This window comes from Rattus rattus, chromosome 4 (assembly GCF_011064425.1).
Source record: "Rattus rattus isolate New Zealand chromosome 4, Rrattus_CSIRO_v1, whole genome shotgun sequence".
Classification (NCBI taxonomy): Eukaryota; Metazoa; Chordata; class Mammalia; order Rodentia; family Muridae; genus Rattus; species Rattus rattus.
The window spans coordinates 161,139,415-161,153,594 of NC_046157.1; the positions used below are offsets into that span (position 1 = coordinate 161,139,415).

The 14,180-nt window shown below is 50.4% G+C and overlaps 1 protein-coding gene across 1 annotated transcript in view; it reads left to right on the plus strand.

Annotated features, from left to right (window-relative positions):
* The window catches only part of Sh3bp4 (SH3 domain binding protein 4), a 79,603-nt gene that overhangs the window by 47,536 nt on the left and 17,887 nt on the right, over positions 1-14,180 (plus strand). The gene's annotated exons all lie outside the window — the stretch shown is intronic.

Genomic DNA, 14,180 nt, shown 5'->3' on the forward strand with positions numbered 1-14,180 from the left:
AGGCAACCCCCTGAATGGTGCTTCAGGGAGGCCATGCTCAGCATGCCTTGTTGTTCAGGCCCAGCTCAGGGTTATGGGAGACGTAGGTGGGCCGCTCCATGGGCTTCTCACACTGTTAAATATCAGTCATAGTCATATGAAGGGCCCTTGCCAGGCTTGGGGGATATACTTGAGTCCCCATTGGAGTTTATTCTTGCAACATTGGAGTCATAGAACCAAGAAAGGAGGGGAGGAGGTTGCTAGAGAGTGGGGCAGAAAGGCATAGCAGATCTGCCTGGAAGCTGAGGACAGCCCCTAGCACAGAATTGCCTGATCCCCAAATGTGTGGGTAGTGTCAAGGCTGGGCAGCCTGGTTCCTAGACGTAGCAGGGCTGGGAGGGAGGGGGTGAGGAGGAACCCACGATGTCCTGCCATGTCTTGAGAGTTGGAAATAAGAAATGCCCTATATGTTGCTCTGCATTTTAGGAGGCGAGGCCATTCTGTGAGAGCGAAATAGTTTTCTGTGGTAGGCACGAGAGCAGCTTGTTCGCCAAGGTTCCAAGAGTTGGGCGGACAGTGGGGCTGAGCCCGGCCTGTCCTCAGTCCCTCCGTCATCCACTGCCAGTTCAGTGTGACCACAAGAGGCCCCTGTGATGCCGGAGAGGGGCACAGGTGACTACTTCCTAGAGTAGGACATAAAGGGATAAAATGATGTTACTTTCCACGCCATGCACAAGAAAGAAATACAGAGCAGGCTAGAATATTAAGATGCTTTACATCTAAATCACTGTGCACATCTAAATTGTTAATGTCTTACTCGAGAACAGGGTCATGGGCCTGAGGCTGCCCACATCTCCATACGAAACCCTGGGGGTAGAGATGGGAGTAGAGGATGATGGTGTAGTGAGTGTACTCTACAGGAAGCCATGGGGGGCTTTCTTATACAAGGCGTGCTTCTAGAGGTGAGGGTGGGGAGCGGAGAATGGACAGCAGGTGTCCTGCGCCCTCCTTGTCTTAGTGGAGGCCAAGCTGTAACCGCCCAGGTTCCTCCTTGGGCTGGCGGGCACAGTTCCAGAGCCTGTTGCCTGCCCTGAACCTGAAGGAATTTCCTCCTCCAACCTCTCGTGCTCTTGGCAAGGGAACACTATTAAGGGTTGTGAGCCGTGCTTTTAATGGGCGTGGCTTGGGTGCCTTTTAAGTTTCCACCACAGAGTACAAGAAGCTGCTGAGGCTCTGGAGTCCACAGGTTGAGAAGAGGGTGCTGTCTTCAGATGGGAGGTTACAGCTTCTTCTCCACCAAAATAGGGAGGGCACAGGACTGTGAGTCGTCAGTTCGCCACTCACGGCTCTAACTTTTAGCTTTAGTTTTCTTGCAGCTGAGCAACTTCCAGCCCTGCACCAGGAGGCTTACTCCAAGTGCTCTGAGGGAGCTGAGAACAGGTTAGACCCAAAGAAAGTGATGGAAGCAAACAGGAGCCAGAAAGGAACCCCCAGCGTAGAGTGACTGCAGCTGCACTGATGAGAGGCTAAGGATCTTCAAGACGGACATTGAATGGAGGGTCAGTCAGAGAAACTGGGGCAAGTGAGGTTCTGGGGGGCGGAGCTTGCCTGCCAGTCAAATAAGTTAAACTGCAGTAGGAGAGCGTGGGGTATTGTGACAGGATGGGGATTGGGAGAGGGCGAGTGGTCTTTGTTACAGAGCCAAGAGTTCATTCAGAGCACCACTACCTGTCCAGATGCTGGAAGGAGAATGGTTTCGAAGTGTGTCTGAGTATGGGGAGGGATTGGCTGAGAGAGAGCAGAGGTCCCTGCTGTGAGCCCTGTTAGAATCCGGTCAGATCAGAGAGCAACAGAAACAAGGTCAGTCAGATCACAGCTGTATCAGAGACCCTCTGCAGGGAGGAAGGAGGGAATCGTTGGAGAACGTGGCACCGTTGGCAGAAGGGACAGATCTTACTGTCACCACTACCTGTCGTACTGTTGCCATCTCTTCAGGAAGAGGCTGGTCCTCGAAGTGTTCTGGACTCACGTCTTTCAATATCTTATTGCAGGTGAGCAGTCTGAGGCCTAAGTCCGCAGGCTACATTTATTCTCTTTAGGGATTCTAAAGATTAATGTTTTAAAGAACACAGCCTGTCTCCACCTCCACTCACGTTACTCATGTGGGATCAAGACAAGGTGCAGGAGTTGGTCTGTTCCTTCAGGATCAATCTCAGGTTGTCCGCTGAGATGTCTCACCAGCCTAAGAGTTGCATTTCAAAGCTTTGGGGTTTGTTTTAATGCATACACATGTGTCTGTGAGTGCGTGTGCATTGTGTATGTGCAGGTGCCCAAGGAGACCGGAGAGGGCAGCATATCCCTTGAAACTGCAGTCACAGGTGACTGTGAGCTGTTACGTGGCTGCTGGGAACCAAGCCATACCCAAACCCAGGTCCTCCAGAAGAGCAGTGGTTCTCAACATGTGGGTCATGAGCCCCCACAGAGATTGTCTGTCCCGAGTATCTGATGTTTACGTTGCAATTCATAAAAGTAGCAAAATTTAAGTCATGAAGTAGCAAGGAAAACAATTTCAAGATTGGGGGAAGTCACCATCCCATGGGGCCGTCGGGTCATACCTCCAACCCCAAGAGCAGACTTTTTAAAAGAAAGAATGGCACATTAAAATTTCTGTTTAGAAATGTTGACCATGATACATATGCATTTATTTTGTTTGGTTGGTTTGGATTTTGAGACAGGGCCTTCACTATATATCAGGGTGACTAGAACTCACTGTGTAGCCCCAGCCACTGTTAAACTCATGTTGCGTCAACCTCCCAAGGGCTGGGGTTACATTCATGAGTCAGCGTCAGACGTAATATTTTAAATCAGTTATTGACTAGACTGTGAGAAAGAAGCTAGCATGGATCAGTGTGCCAGGAGGAGGGTGGTAGGTGATGAGGTAAGGGAAGCGTGGCCATGCCGGGCACACTGGTAGGCCAGGGCACCTAGGCCAGGGCACGGAACCCTGGTATGCACCAGTTGATACTGCTTGTCAGTATCTATGAAGCAGTGGCTCTCCACCTTCCTAACGCTGCCACCCTTTAATACAGTTCCTTATGTTGTGGTGACCCCCAACCATAAAGTTATTTTCGTCATTCCTTCATAACTGTAATTTTACCACCGTTCCGAATCATAATGCAAATATCTGATATGCAGAATGTCTGATAGGCGACCCCTCTGGGGGTCATGACCCACAGGTTGAGAACTGCTGCTCTAGAGCAAGATTTTGGCTACAGAATTTAAACTGGGTAGATACATAAGTCAGTGACTTTCCTTTTCAAAAAACACTCCCCTGGAAATACAAGAGTAAAAGGAAAAGACGCTCACGGTGGCGACTCCATTGAAACCCGGTTTAAAATGTGTCTGAGATGCTTTCTGGACAGGACAAGAGTTGGCTATTTGAGACAGGTCCCATGTAACCCAGGTTGGCCTCAGACTTGCTCTTTAGACCAGGCTGGCCTTGATTTCTGGATACTTTCATATTCCTAACACCCTCAGACAGGGATTAAGGTTTGGTGAGTGCTGGACTCTGAACTGCACATGCTCTTAAACTTGACATTGGGAGGAAGTAAACCGTGGCCCACCGTTTATGTTTTATCAATAACACTTTACTGGGACATAGTCACAGATGTTCGCTTCATGTTGTTTGTGATTTGTTTTGGACTAAAAGAACAGAATTCAGTCTTTGTAACAACATTTGGCCTTCAGAGTTCAATTTATTCTCTGTCCCCTTACAGAAAATTTAATAAATGGAAACCCACCACACCTTTAGACAGAAAAGACAAACTAGCATAAAGATGTCAATTCTCATTGACGAAGTGTCAAGAAAATCCAGTGGGGTCACTCTTTGAGGGAATTAAGTGGTGAGGAAACATTTTATATTGAATTATTCTAAGGCTCGTGGAAGAAAAATATAGGTGTAATAGAACTAAGGTAGGATTTTGCAGAAGGGTGTCCAATGGAAGGGTGCCACAACTGTCAGAGGATATTACCACAAAAATTGTCAGGCCACTGGCATAGAACGGCCCCAGTGAGGACCCTCATGTAGGTATGCATTAAAGTGTGTGTGACATTGAATTAGTCTGGAGGGGACATGTTGTTCGGGAACGTCATGCAGAAGTAATTACTCAGTTCTTTGCTAATTAATTTTGTGACATTCCTCACCGAGAAGCCAAATAAATTCTTTGTACATTAATGTCAGCAACACAGACCAATTTTTTAAGTAAAGGAAATAGATGGGAATACTCAACAAATTTTTCATTAAGAGAGGCCATGCTGTGCATCCAGGGACAGCCAGACAAGAAAGATTGATATGAGTGCATAATTCAGACTTCAAGCCAGCCAGTGGATAAGCCGAAACAGCAGGGTGGGAAGGATGCTGGCAGCTGACTCTGTGTGAGAGTCCTCCACGTGGGAAATAGGGCCAGACAGAGAGACGTGGGCTCTTACTTCACAATTAAGAGCACTGGCTCTTGCTCAGGACCTGGATTCAGCTCCCAGCTTCCACATGGCAGGCAGCACATAATTATCTGTAATTTCAGTTCTGGGGATCTGATGCCCTCTTCTGGACTCCTCAGGTACTATATGCATGTGGTGTATATACATACACGCAAACATTCATATGTACATGCATATGTCATACATTCATTCATGCATACATACATATAGGAAAACACACACATATAAATAACTCTTTTTCTTTTTCTAAAGAGAGAGAGAGAGAGAAAAGAGAGAGAGAAATGGGGCCTGACACATGACAAGGTGTACTCTGAGACACATAGCATGAAGCCATCCTGTCACTGTTCAAACGGAAGCCTGGCATGACCGTGGCCCCAAGTGCTACTGTCACAGAGCCACTGTCCTCTTGGTCCGTTGTTGACTGCTTCAGGTGACACTGAGTTCTGGGTGATGGGGAAGGATAGTGACTCAAACTTGAATGTCTGCTCCTACTTAGCAGATTAGTAGAGCTTTCCTTCAGCTGCCTACGAAGGGTGAGAAACGAAATCCCATTGCTGTTGAGAGGTTGAGCTTCCCGAACCTTTATTGTTCTCATCTACACAGTCGTCCTAACAACATGATTTAGAGGCCAGCTGTGGAAGCCCCGGGTTGTGATACTAGCAGTTGGGAAGTAGAAGCAGAAGGCTAGCCTGGGCTACAGAGTGAGACCCTCCACTTCTCACCCCATTCCCACACAGAAAAGGAAGCAGGGAAGGAAATCATTCAAAGCGCAGTAAGATTGGGTATCAGAATGAGCTGAGCGGAAGGCGTAGGGCGTGACGGCCAGGCCTCTGCAGACCTGAAGACGAGGCTGTTGGCTTGGTCAGCCTAGCTCGACTTGAACTTTGCCCCCGTCTGTCGGGGACTTCATCATCTAAGGAGTGGGATGGTGAGGGAAAGGAAGCATTGAACAAAGTCCTACGGACTCACCCCAGCCACAGCACCGGGTCGGGGTACCTCAGGTTCTACCCACTGAGGTCAGTCCCCTCCATAGGTGTCAGAGAGAGATTGAAATGTTGGGGACCCACTCGCGGTCAGATGGCACGCCTCTGTGCTGAGAAAGTGGCCTTGTCACGTTGCAGAAGACCTGCCAGAGCTAAGGCTTGACGCAGGGGCTGGGAATGGGACTTCCCATTAAATGATGAAAAAAATTAGAAAACAAGGAAATTCAACGTTGTAAAAGGAAAAGGTCCCCACCGCCCAAGGTCAACAATTTCCTTTTCTGTCAAATGTACGCCTCTGGAAATGCAGTAGATTGAGCATTTGCCGTTAGACTTACTGAACTGATTTATTTCTGTATTACGTTGCTCTCTGAGCTATCCTCTGTGAAGGGTGCCTTTGAAGAGAGATGCTACCCTCCAGCTCACGAGGGTGCTAAGGGCATCCCATTTCCATGGCACCGTGGACATTCTATCTCCATCCGTAGTTTCCTAAGGACAGACATGAGGGGCGGTACGATGGGCAGAGGGTCCTCCATTTCCCCAAGTGAGCCTTGGCAGAGGTTGAGTTTGCGATGGGCTTATTGAGCTCGATACCTGGTCAGTGACTCATGGGCAGCTGCTCTCCAGGAAAGAAATACGCTTTCATCCCAGGAATTTTACCAGTTGCTTACTGTGGTAAACGGTGTCTCCCCCGCCTTCTCTAGAACATGGTCTTACTCTGTACCTCAGGCTGACCTCTGCATTTGAGGTCATTCTCCTGCACTATGAATACTACCCAGGGCTACCTTCACGTTAGCTGATAGGTGACATTGAAACTGTCCCCTTCCATCTTGGCTCCCTACCTTCTGGCTGGGAGGCAGACACTTACCGACTAATACCTAAGGCTAAGAGAGGGCCCTTGGGCATCCTGTCCTCGCCTTGCCTGTGCACGGCCTCCACATGCTGTCAGGCACTGGGCAGTGTGGCGAATGTTGTTTTTTTCTTATGCTCTATTTGATGGGCACAGCTGGGCCCCCTAGCCTGGCTTTTTGCAAGGACTGTCGCCGGCTGCCATGGATCTGCTTGGGTTCTGGTAGCCTCCCCCTTAGCCTCAGGGATACCCCTTCCAGTGTGGCCATGCCTGGACTCTCCCTCACTTGTGAAGTGAGCAGAGTGGCTATTCTAAAGCTTCCCAGAGTAATAACCTAAGACCATCTCATAAGAATCCTGTGATGAGTGGGAAGGATGTTTTCAATCCTGCCTGGGTAGACTTAAAAAAAGCATCTTTAAAACAAAGCTAACTGCCAAGTGGATTGTTTTATTTTTATATTTATATTGATTTATGGGTATGGTCTGTATGTGAATGCCACATTGTATGGTTGCCTGCAAAGACCTGAAGAAACTGCTACAGGCTGACACCAGCATTACAGGTGCTTGTGGGCCATTCAACTCAGATGTGGGGACCCAGCCCTAGGTCCTCTGCAAGAGCAGCAAGAACGCTTAACAACTGAACCTCTTCTCTAGCCCAAGTGGATGGATCTATTTAAAGAGCATTATCTAATTATACATGTGTGGTGGGGTGTCTGAACTTTGTGTTTTGAGACAGGGTCTCACTATGTAGCCCAGGTTAACCTTGAACTTGGAATCCTGCCTCAATTCTTTGATTGTAAATGCACATTGTCATGGCATGTAGCTGTGGTTGGTTGGTTGGTTGGTTGGTTGGTTGGTTGGTTGGTTGGTTGGTGTTAGCCTTTTGTTTGTTTTCCAGTATGGAAATCAGTGACTTCTCAAGAGAGCTGACGTCCAGTCTTGAGTAACATGTCAGATGAAGTCTAGACTCCAGTTAGATGAATGGACTTCTCTATTTCTCGACCCTGTGACCACACTTGAGAGATAATTGGGCCTTTTCTTCGGGGTCACTGAATGGAGATCAGAGCTTGGAAGTGTGTGTGCTGTCTGGGCTGGTCACAAGATCTTCCTCATGCCCCGTCTGCCGTCAGCTACACCACACACTGGCGTGGTTTCCCACATGGCTCAGCAGAACAGACCACAGACGTGGTTGTGATGAGTAGCTCTGAGGTCCTAGGAGACAGGCATTGCTGCACTCTCATTGGCTGGCCCTCCAGACTCTGAGGTTCTCAGCAGCATGGGGCACAGGGGTTGCTTTGTCTACTATGGCATGAACAGTGTAGACCAGAGAACTCTCTTGATTTCCACCACAACCCTGTGCTCTCCCAACTCAGTTCATTGAACTTTGTTACTGACCCAGCCCACTCTAGCCTGCTTGGTCACCATTGTTGCAAGGTAGCAATGTCTCTGGCCCTTGGGCTCCCCTTTAAGCCACTGGTAGGTCCTATACATTGTAGGGATGGTTCGTGAAAGCGGACAGGTTACTGCCTTTCCCTGTGGGACATGGAGCCTCAGCTGTGACTTCTGTGACTTTATGCCATGGTGGCAGTGGACATGAAAAGGGCATCCCATCTTTAGAGTCTGAGACAAAGTCTTTAGGCATTCACGCCTCACATTGTCCCCGACTCCCTCAGTGGCAGAGCACAGGCTTCCTGCAGCTCCAAACCACTGCTGCCTGCTTTCTGGTCTCACGTGTTCCTGAAACACTCCACACAGGAGCCAGCATGGGGGTCTAGTCCTCGGGCCCCCTTTGGAAGCCATAGGGCAGCATTGTGCTTTATCTACAGGTGGCTGGAGGGAACAGAGAGGCTGTCTGCCTAGCTGTGGGCAGGGTTCCCATTCCCCTGGGCTGAGCTGACCCCTTCAGGAGGAGGCTTCTGAGCATGCTCTCCTCACCCGCTTCTCTAGGCAAGCCCTGACTTGGAGCCATGCTGTCCCCACATGGGATAGTGCTCACACCAGTCTGGTAGAGGGTTAGAGGCAAATTCCCGTGGCTTTGCCATCCCTGTGAGATCAGGTGCTGAAGTATTAAGGCTGTGGAAGTCTTCTCGTCTCAGAGTGACTCCTAGGAAGCCAAGTTGCTTCTGTACAGCCATTTCTTAGGGAGCCAGAAAGGGGACAAATACTACGTTTTTTGTGCAGAGGCTGGGGGTGTGAATCACAGGGCAGGTCAAAACTTACACTTTTATTGTTGTTTACTGGAAGAAATCTGTTGAAATCAGCCCGGTACTCCACAGACTGCAAGTAGATGTAAAAGGTGAGTCATGTTAATACAACCGGAATTGGCGGGGGAGGCTAACGTTCATGCCCTGCTCTCCGCCAGAACTTGGCTCTTCCTCTCAGACTCCGGGTTTCGGCCCAAGTCACACACAGTCCTGCTAACCCAAGACACACCCATCTTGGTGCCTTTCCTGGATTGGGTAGTTTCATTGTTCCTGGAGCCAGGGTGTTGGCAGAAAGGCCACCACATGCAGATCCCGTGACTGGGGGTGCAGAGAGAGCAAGCTGGCAGCAGCAGGGAGGGTGTGGAGCGCCTGAGGCAGCCAGCAGGATCTGTCAGCAGTTCTGTCTGTGTAGAGTGCTCGCCAGCCTCCTAACCCCCGGGGTCTTGTCTCTAAACAAGTCAGCCCTGACACCCAGAACGGGAAAGCTCAGTAGTCAGAGGAGTAAGACCCACAGCAGCCTTCTGGACCCACAGAGGGATGCTTGCCTTCCCAAGCACCATCTGGAACGTCGGAGTGGAGTTTTTATTGCCTGCCCCTGTCAGTGTCCTGAGAGAGACTAAAGAATAGGCAGCCTACCCTGGAGAAGGGATGGCTGGAGACTGAGACACGGAGGCATCCTCTTGGAGAAATATGGCTGTCTTCTTTGGCTTGGCCTGGATGTCTGGATACTTCTGAGATACTCTGTCAGTGTTTTGGGGGAGAATCAGCAGGGTGGGTTTCCCAAGTTCAGCTCATCGTGGTATAGTAGGAATTCCTGACTTTGAGCCTGCACAGCACACAGGAACAGAGACTGGGCGAGCTCACGTTCTAGGGGCATCTTGCTAAGGAAGTACAGGAAGAGTGTGGGGTGAAGGTGTTCCTCTTTCTACCGGTCAGATGCTATACATGAGTGAGTGAGTGTGTGGATGAAGGGATGGATGGGTAGGTGGGTGAGTCTAGTGATTGCCTGGGGAGAAACCTTTCAGGCCTCCGAAACAGCATGTACTGGGGTCCTGTTGTGGGAAGTGAATTTTGGCAAGACCTATAGGAAACTGACCCAAGAGACATTGGGCATTGCAGGGAGGGCCTGGAGGTGCTGTAAGCACTCCTGCGAGCAGAGAAGGGTGGGTGGAGAGACCTGGCAGCCTCTGACTGCTGATTGAGGTGTGGACTGCAGGATGCAGGCAGCCTGGTGAGAGGGAGCCAATTACTGTAATTGAGCTGAACTGAGGTGGTGTGCTGGTGCTGGGAAGGGTCAGGCGTAGGTTACTCTCTGACAGTAGAAGTGTGTGTGTGTGTGTGTGTGTGTGAGAGAGAGAGAGAGAGAGAGAGAGAGAGAGAGAGAGAGAGAGAGAGAGAGAGAGAGAGAGAGACTGAGAGAGAGACTGAGGAGCATAGGGGGCCCTCTGGCTGGTTGGCTGGTTGGGTGGAGCAGCCAGTAGCTAGTAAAAGCTAGGGGAAGGTGTGAAGCTTTCAATTGGATTTAGACCCAGGAAACCCTATACACCTGTGCGGTCCTGTATTTAAGATTGGTGGGTGTCGAATGGGAGTCTGGCCAGCCACTTGAGCCTTGAAGGACCCAGAGAGTGATAAACAGTGAGGAACTCGGTAATAACTTGGATGAGAGCCCTGGGGACACTGGTTGACTGAGTTTGTCTGATGAAGGCTAGCGCCCATGAGTCACCTAGAACTTGCAGAGCCCCGGGGGAAGGGGGTGGAGTCAGGAGGGAGGGTGCAGAGAAGCCAGGCTTCCTGGAAGCCCAGGTAAGCCGTCCTGGGTTTCACTTGGGCACTGAATGGAGAGTGCAAGGGCAGCTACTAGGCAGGCCGGAGACACAGCAGGTCCAAATGTAGTCAGGAGGGGTGTGCAGCTCCACAGAGCTGGAGATGAAGGTGAAACTAAGCCACAAGGGCGCAGCAGTCCTGGCTGGGCCGCTGACTTGCTTCCTTAGAAACCGGGAATAATCCCTAGAGATTTGAGGGAACAAGATGGCCTAACCTGGGAGAAAACAAGGTTCCCACAAGGACAGATGGTGGGAGAATCAAGAAGCCCCCAGCACCACTGTGAGGCTATGGAAGAAGAGGCCAGCCAGGCAGCGAGAGCCAGAGCTTCTAAGGAACTATTCCTTGTCTACAGGGCCACCTGGCCCTCTCGCCAGCCTTGAGGCTGTCCCAAGGCCTCCTGGGGTCAGTTGTTTCTGCAAGGTGAGTGAGAGGCTGAGGGTTGGTCCCCAGGTCTTGTCAGCTCTGTTAGAGGTCAGGCCAGGACAGTGAGCAGCCCAAGGGTCTTGTGGGTGATGTCACAGAGAGCAAGGCAACTCCAAGTGCTGGTAGCTGCCACACTCTTTGTATGCAGGGCACAAAGCGATGGAGTTGGTCAAGGGGCTTTACGTTCCAACTGCCTGGATTGTATTCTGAGGAGAGAGGAGGGAGGCAAGTGCAGAGGGACTAACTGTCCTGTCTCTTTCCTTCAAGAAAATGTCCTGAAAGGATGGGGCAGTTAGTGTCCCTGTTTGCACTCAGTGTGGTATTGAGAGTACCAGGGTCCAACTCAAGGGCCGACCGTCACTGGAGGGGAAAAATCTTTCATCCTTGAGGGTTTTTTCACCAGGAGACAAGTAGGGTTAGGGGGTGTGTGTGTGTGTGTGTGTGTGTGTGTGTGTGTGTGTGTGTGTGTGTGTGTGTGTGAGTGTGTGTGTGTGTACCCAGCTGTGCCTGAGTGAGCGCTGGGGCCAGTTTAAACACAAGGCATGTCAGGGTACTGGTGGTCACACTTAGGAGCTTGGCTTCTCCATCTGGTGGCAGATCCATAGGTGGAAACCTGTTTGTCCCTCGAATGTCTCCTCTGAAGGTGTCAGGATTTTTTTTATATATATATCCTACTGGTCTCTGCTGACATCCCTTTTGTCCATCCCCTGACTCAGGGCACTAGCTATGTTCCTCCCGTAAGAGACAACTATGATTCATCTTCTTACAACTCTGTGTCCACTCCTGAGGCCTCTCTAACTCAGAGATCTGCCTGCCTCCCTGGTACTGGGATTAAAGGTGTGATCTGCTACACCTGGCCTGCGTGTGCGCTCGCTCGCTCTCTCTCTCTCTCTCTCTCTCTCTCTCTCTCTCTCTCTCTCTCTCTCTCTCTCTCACAGTTATTCAAGGCAGGGTTCCTCTGTTTAGCTCAGACTGTCCTGGAACTTGCTCTGTAGACAAAGCTGGCCTCAAACTCAGAGACCTGCCTGCTTCTGGCTCCCAAGTGCTTGGACGGTCATGAGAGAGCCCCGGGCTATTTTTCTGTATCGATCACTTGTGTTTTCCACTGACCTCTGAGTCCTTCCCGGTGTTTGTGGAGAAACTGCAGAGTCTTAGCCTTGCAGACTCGACGTACGGTGTCCACCCCGTCCTGCCCTGATAAAGCTGCCCACTCAGGAATCTCCCAGTACCTCTGTGTGCCGTGGCCTTCTGTTCTAGACTTTGAGAGAGGCGAGGCTATCCAGCTGAGCCTTCGGTGCTGTGTTCTACCCCTGCACCTGGCCAACAGCGTTCCGCCTTCCTAGACCGGAAGTAACCATTCCCAAGGCGTTTCTCTCAACTACATCGCAAGACAGTTCCCAGCCAGGAGTGTTAGTTTCTTGCCTGTGGTTATGATAAAGCACCATGACCTAAAGTAACTTATGGAAGAGAGGATTTATTTTGACATACGGTTCCAGAGGGATAAGAGTTCATCGTGGCAGGCAGGCAGGCATGACAGCAAGTGTAGTAGAAGGTGCAGGAAGCTGAGGGCTCACACACTGAACCACAAACACAAAGGCAGAGGGTGGACTGGGTACAGCATGGACCTTTTAATCTCAAAAAAAAAAAAAAAAAAACCCTTGATGACAGACACACTTCCTCCAGCAAAGCTGCACTACTGAAAACTCCCCAAATAGGGCCACCAACTGGTGACCAAATACTGGGGCCTATGAGAGACATTTCTCATTCAAGCCCCCACACCTTCAGTGGCTTTTAAAAGTCCTCAGGGAAAGATGAGCTGGCCCATCCAGCCCTGGTCCCCACTCACTTGGCTAAGCACTCCAGGGCCCAGCCCTGTTCCAGACCAGGCTCAGGGGCCCTTGAACAGGGCTTCTCTGAATCCTTCTCCTACGGCCCAGCACATCCCTGGCTGTTTGCATGGGAGCCAAGGCAAGATTCTGCCCATAGGGTTCTAAAGCCAGGAGGTTGCCTTGAAGCTTTAATGACCCCCTTTTGTGCTGTCTGGACTCTGGTTCTTTAACCCTCTAAAAAATCAGTCTTGCGGCCTGGACTGGGACAGTCTGTAAGACACACACACACACACACACACACACACACACACACACACACACACACACCTCTTTAAGGGAGTAAGAGGGGAGGGATGGCGGAGGTGACCAATTCATTTCTGATGGAAGGACTTGTTAGACACAGGCAGGCACAGGTAGTAAATACCTGTGTCCCTAGAGCAGATGAAGTGCCAAAACATATCCCTTTCACACGGGGTCCTCAGAGCAGCTCTGAGCTCCACCAGCATCATCAGGACAAGCATGTCATGAGCTGTCACAGCCAGCAGACACCTCCTAACCTCACCTTCCCTTCTATATTGACTGCACAGTCTGCTGCCTCTCCTCAGACACCAGCCTTTAGAGTCTCGGGATACTTGGCACTGTGCAGCTAGAACACCGGCAAGCTCAGATAATGTACAGACTCTCGCCCATTCCCAAAGTGACGTTTCTCCGGCCTGTTTCCTCCACCCTGATTTTCCCAGTGTCCGTAAATGACAGCGAGTCTTTGGCATAGAGAGCTTGCGAGCAGTGATCTACTGGAGTCTTAAGGTGGGCGAGAAGCTGGAAGCCTTTCTTGGATCTCTGCCCACTGGTCACTGGAACTGAGGCTGGCCTCTGATGCTCTGTCGTCGTAATTGGTGTTCATTGAGACCTTGCTTCACGTTCTATAGCATTTCCGTCGTGCACATCCCTTTAAAACATTGCAAGCATAGTTAACGAGGTTTTAACGCCAGGCGAGGAGCACAAACACTGGGATGGCTAGGAGTCAGGTTGTGCACTGTTGTCAGCAGGAGGTGGGTGCAGAGCCTGTTCCTTCTCTGCATTGGTCTTTTGAGGGGGGGGGGAGTGTAGTGCCTGGGGCTGTGAGCTCACTGTGTCGTAGAGAGAGAGAGCTCTGTGAGGATGCCACCCCTGTGTCAGAGGCCCCATTTCCAGCCGTGTTCTAGATGGAGGGTTGAGAGCTCCACTGTTTGGGGATGATAGTGACCGGCTGAGACAGTATGGGTTGGTTTCTGACAGAGAACCTGCAAAATTCACACATTGAAATCAGCTCTTGTTGCTCTTTCTTGTCTGTCAGTCCTGGTTTAGGGTCTGCTCCAAGCCAAGTAACATCCCGCTACCAACACTTAAAGCCTGGTCTACCTCATCCCACTCCGAACAAACCGTGCTCACAGTTATGCCCGTCACCTGCTTAGGAATGGCAGTTAAATAGTGTGCCTAGTGTCACATGAATTAGCTATTTGGTACCCCTCAAAGACTGGGTTTATGATGTCTGTTTAGGTCCAGTGGAGACTAGGGGTACACAAAGGCAGGGAGCAGCACCTCATCCCATCCCC